Source organism: Egretta garzetta, unplaced genomic scaffold (assembly GCF_000687185.1).
Source record: "Egretta garzetta isolate BGI_Z169 unplaced genomic scaffold, ASM68718v1 scaffold383, whole genome shotgun sequence".
In the NCBI taxonomy this organism is placed as follows: domain Eukaryota; kingdom Metazoa; phylum Chordata; class Aves; order Pelecaniformes; family Ardeidae; genus Egretta; species Egretta garzetta.
This window is the reverse complement of record NW_009259100.1, coordinates 1,500,616-1,506,171: the sequence shown is the minus strand read 5'-3', so window position 1 is coordinate 1,506,171 and position 5,556 is coordinate 1,500,616. Positions and strand designations below refer to the sequence as shown.

At 40.7% G+C, this 5,556-nt stretch overlaps 1 protein-coding gene across 1 annotated transcript in view; it reads left to right on the top strand.

The window, feature by feature from the left end:
• The window catches only part of GPR89B (G protein-coupled receptor 89B), a 46,492-nt gene that overhangs the window by 35,365 nt on the left and 5,571 nt on the right, over positions 1-5,556 (top strand). The window lies entirely within an intron of this gene.

Sequence of the window (5,556 nt, the reverse complement as noted above, 5' to 3'; positions counted from 1 at the left end):
GGAATGACATTGCAATCCTGCTGGTCGCAGGCTTGCAGAGGGAGGGGAGAACACCCCTCCTTCTAGAGTTTTGGGCTTGTATCTTCCTAAAAAATGGGGGAAGAAAAAAAATTATTTGCTGTCCCCATGTTTGCAGCAGAGAAAGGTATTCTGTTATCCCTTGGACCTGGCAGTAAGGAATTTATAGTGGCAGTCCTCTTCCCCCAGGCTTTGCTCTCTGTGCTTTAAATACTGAGTTGTCATCCCTAGTGAGCTTTTTACTGGAGAATATAAACTATAAACAATGCTTTATTCTTTAGCTATTCAACAGATATTCTGTATTGATCCTGAATTTGGGCTTTTAGATGCAGAATTTTTTTACAGAGTTAACTGTGAGATGCATCTGTGCAGCTTCTTTAGCTGTCATGCCAGGCTGAAATCAATGTTAAAAACTGGAAATTTCTGTTGAAACAAAAATCCAGAGGTCTTTAAAAAAGAGGAATTATGTGAGCTAAGTAGACTTTTTGGTGGAGCTATGTGTTTGTTCATAGATGGCTGTATGTATGTATATATATTCACATGCATGCACATCATTCAGGCTGTCTGCAGAGCTGTTTGGGTAACAGCAACTGAAGTTGGTTTGATTAATGCTGCTCAAATGGCAGTGCCTTTGGAATTCTTGTCTTCCCTCTGGCACTCGAAACCTGTGGGAAGACTTTTCTTTTCAGCTCCTTCTGTTGGGCATTTTATGAACATGTATTTCTTTGGTTCTGCCTTTTAATTGATGTATCATTCAGTAGTCTTTAGACATGCAAGATGCTGAGACATAAAAAAATAATGTTATAAATCTACCAGTCTGGCCTTTTCCATTCAGCCCATGTGTCCTGGTTTCAGCTGGGACAGAGTTAATTTTCTTCCTGGGAGCTGGCACAGTGCTGTGGTTTGGATTTAGGATGAGAAGAATGTTGCTAACACCCTGATGGTTTAGTTGTTGCTGAGCAGGGCTTGCACCAGCCAAGGGCTTCTCAGCTTCCCCTGCTCTGCCTGGGGCACAAGAAGCTGGGAGGGGGCACAGCCAGGACAGCTGACCCCCACTGGCCAAAGGGGTATGCCAGACCATAGGACGTCATGCCCAGTATAGGAACTGGGGGGAGGTGGCTGGGGGGCAGTGATCACTGCTCAGGAACTGCTGGGACATCGGTCAGTGGGTGGCAAGCAATTGCATCACTTGTTTTTTCCCAGGTTTTGTTTCTCTCCCTCTCTCTTGTTGTTTTCCTTTTCATTATTATTATTTATTATTATTATTTCAATTATTAAACTATTTTTATCTCAACCCACCAGTTTTCTTACTTTTGCTTTTTGGATTCCCTCCCCCATCCCACTGGGGCAGGGGGAAGTGAGCGAGCGGCTGGGTGATGCTTAGTTGCCAGCTGTGGCTAAACCACAACAACACGGAGCTTTCTTTATCCTAGAAAAAGATACCTTATAAATATCCTTATAAAAGTGTTTTTTCCTGATCTATGAAAGAACAGAATAAGTTACTTAGATCTCAGTTCCCTGTGTATTTCTGAATTTGACAGTAGGCTCTGTTCCTTTTCTTTTAAGCTTCTGAAATGTATAAATAATAAGTACTATGTCTACTTCGCTGTTTTCTTCAAGGAGCATGAGGAAGAGCTGCTTATACAGTCACTATGGAAAGCATATACTCTTCCTCCAAAAATACAGTGCTCTCAGACAGGAATTATCCAGGCCAAAGGCTCTGACAGCAGCAAGTGTTGAATCTCTTTCTCTTCCCATCTTCCATTCCTCTTCCTGCTGCCTGTGTCCTGTCTTGTCCAGTGTCCATCCCACCCACCCCCAAGTCTGTAATCCATCCAGGAAATGTCCCTAATTTCTGTATTAACCTCTATATTATTGAGTATTTAATTCCACTTTGTTACTAAAGATACTGTTGTGTCATTTCATTACCCTAAGCTCAGGTTGAACTGACGTCTGGAGGGGTAAGGTGCATTAGCCTCAGCAAGTGTAAGTGGTGTTGCTTCACAGAACCCAGGAGAATTATTTTGGCTCTTTTCTGTATGCCAAGGACTTAAATTTTGCTTGAAATTTGCTACAAGAAGGATTTAAATTGGAATAGCATTAATTTACCCCTCCTTCTGAGATCAGTGATTAGAATGGCAAGTCTGAATGTAGCCTTGAAGGCAAAGAGAAATACAAACTTCCTGTAGAAGTTTCCATCTTCTCGATCACTGCGTGTTTGCTTTTGTGTTGGTGTAACTATTGTGCTTGGCTCTGATGGGGCTTATATGATGCTTATAGAACTTTTAACAGAAATGTGGGGGTGGATAATGCCTGCTCTTTATTATTTCTTGTCACTTTGTGGCTTTGAAAGGCTTGTTATCTGTTATCACAAAGAGGAAATGGCTACTGCTATGCTCGGTGCTGCAGAAATGCAGAATGCAGCCCTTTTCCTGTGTAACTACTGAAAACCGTTATTATAAGGAGGAATATAAATCTAGATACTGTTTGAACCTGAGATTACTTTAATATGAGAAAGAAAATGATAAAAATAAATTATTTTAATATGGTGTAAAAGCCAGTAGAGTTAGTTATGAGCTTATATTTATTCATTTAAAATCCCCTCCAAACATGCCACAGATCCTACCAGAAATCCATGCCTAAGTACTAAGGACAGAATAAATCTCCCTAAAATGCATACGTGGAGAGAAGGTTGGCTTGGTTGTAAGAGTAAAACTGGTGACAGCAGAGCTTGTGTCCCTGATTTCAGCTGGAAGATGGCACTCAAACTTTCTAGGAAATACCCGCCTACATCTTTGCTTATTGCCTGTCTTGAAGATCATCCTGAATGATGTGACCATATCTGGGCCTAAAAAACTAAGTGATCCTGAAATGCTGGCCGATGTTTGTGCGTGAGAGATTCCCAAGAGTCCTTTAATGATTTCCTGAACTTAAACCATAAATTGTCACTGAGTCAGATTCTCTTGTGTTAATGATTGTATTTTAAGCTGCTGCTGTGTGATTTAACTGTCATACCTTCTTTAAAGCCCACTGTGTCCTTCTGGAGAAGAGCATGATGGAATAAGAACCCTCCATAGCTGTGTTTAGTGACAGTAAAGTGTATGGAAAGAGTAGCTAATGGACACTTAAATCAGGCATTTGTATTAAGTAAGGGAATTGGAACTGAAGGATGTTGTCATTGTCTTAAATTGTCACCACTCACAAAGTTAACCCTATGAGAATCTGTTATATTTGTTGGAGAGTTTGTTCACTTGGCAATGTTAGTCTGTTGATTCACTGCGATACTGTGAAGTTACGTATTTAATCAGCTTTGATTGTAGCGGAGCGTTGATTTCTCAAGGTTTGCTTGCTTTTGTGTTATTTGATTGACATTATTCATTTTATTATTTTAATTAAAAAAAAAAAAAGCGCATCTTTTCACTAATTGGTACCCGGACCTATTCTCTTTACAGTTACAGAATATGTATATCTTGAGGTACAAAATTTGTAAGCAATTTGTGTTCTTTTCAAAATGAGTTCTGAATTGCTTCACAGCATGATTAGTAAAAATAATGTTCACTGTGGAAAAAAGCCTTATGTTTTAATTCTGTATAGAACTCCTGGGTTTTGATGTTTTGTTTTGTTTTTAAATTCTAGATAGAAGAAAGTAAAGATGACAGCCCATTTGTCATTTGTAGAAGCCAATGTATAAGATGTATAAAGATGAAGTAGGATTCTGCAAAAGCAAACCCAGCAAATTAGGTCTTAACCTGAGGTAAAGCAGGAGGGTCATCAAAGGTGCTTTTTGGTCATCATTGAGTTGTAGACCAGTGCATCCAAAATGCAGTCCTGCCATATGATCAGGACGAAGACAAAGATCTAGCACAGATTACAACCAGGACTACTAGAAATCGAAAGCATCTGGTGCTCAGCTGTGTCATGCCCATCCCTGGTGTACTTGTGTCCAAAGTGGTGAAAGAGCAGTTCCAGACCACCTAGGGGGTACGTCCTTCTTCACAGATTTGATGAGGACCAGGCTTTCCCACCATCTCCTTTACAGAGCTGAAAGCTGGAGCTGTCAAGATTTGGTTCTAGGAAAACTTGGTTGGTCCTCTGAAGTGCATTTTTGCAACCTCTGTTGCTAATAGAGCATACGGTGTAATCTGGTTATAGATCAGGTGCTGTGAATTGCTTGATCTGACTCTGTTATCTTCGGCGTGTGTTTTTCCTCATGGCTAGACTGTTGTTCATTTGTAACGGATGATTTAGGTGAAACTGAACTTTACTTTCTCTCCTGCTATCTGAATATGATTTGCATACCACTAAGACAAATCCTGGAACTTGCCTTATTTGAAATTTTTCTTTCATTATCACGGGTATGTATACGTGAAGTTGATAGTCCAAAGCAGCCTCAGCACATATCTTTAGGGTATGCATTTCTCCCATGTTGCCTGCCTTTTTTTTTTTCCCCAGTTAAACAACGTAGGATGAAAATATCAAGATTTCAATAGCTAAAATCTGTCACTGGTTTTATCTTTTGGTTTAATATAAACACACACAAGAGCTGAAAGCATCTTTTTTAAAATTTTTTTTCATTTTATGAGGAGGTAGGTTCCTAAAGCAGGAAATATATAGGATACATGAGGACACCAGAGAATATATTCTCTGATCTTGTGATCTATGTTTTTCCTAGCCCTGCAATCTTGTAATGAAAATTTAACTGTTGTATTGAATCTGATGGGTTTACTAACACTGAGACATCTGAGGCTATCTCACTCGCCTTAAAATAAATGGGCACCTGTTCAGATTCACTCAGCAAGTAGAACTTTGGTACTTGCTTTTGTTTTGTTTTGGTTTTTTTTTTGTATGGTTGAAGTATGGGATTTTTTCCTTTTCTAAGCCCCGTTTGAAGTCTCACAGTGGGTGTGCTAGGGGTGTTCCATTGCACCCTCAGTATTTTCCTGTGTTACTCAGATGCCCGTTGAGAATGTAGGCACAGCTCACGATGCTGGTTTAAAGCCTCCCTAGGCTTTTCTCAAAATAAAAAGGCTGTTCCCTGCCCTATTTCTGAGGAGAAACCCAAGACACACGTTCAGTCTTGTTTGCTCGTGAATCTGTATCCACAGGCTCCTCCGCGAAGGCTGAGTAGCTGGGATTACGCTCTGCTGACAGACCTGATGCTGAATGGACTTCAAAGAGCACGTTGCTTGCTCCGCAGGAGAAGTGATTGCTTTGGGGTTGGCCTGAGATAGGAGAGAAAGCGGAGGGAGAAGAGAAAACCAAAATACCCTGCTTTGCGCTCTGAATTGTGCGTGCTTTGTCAATGGCTGATGTTTGTGCCTGAGCTCTCAAGCCAGCACCTTTCACGGATGCGGTGTCGGCTTAAGGAAGTTTGGAAGCAGCTCCGGAGACTAAGGGGCAGAGAGTGTACATTTTCAGTAAATGTGTCTGGGACACTGAACTACTTTCTGCTAACAGCAAGGTTCTGCTTGCTTTAATGAGTTGCAGAGGCTGTGAACTGGCAGCTCCGATTATTCCCCTTACATTAACCACGACGCT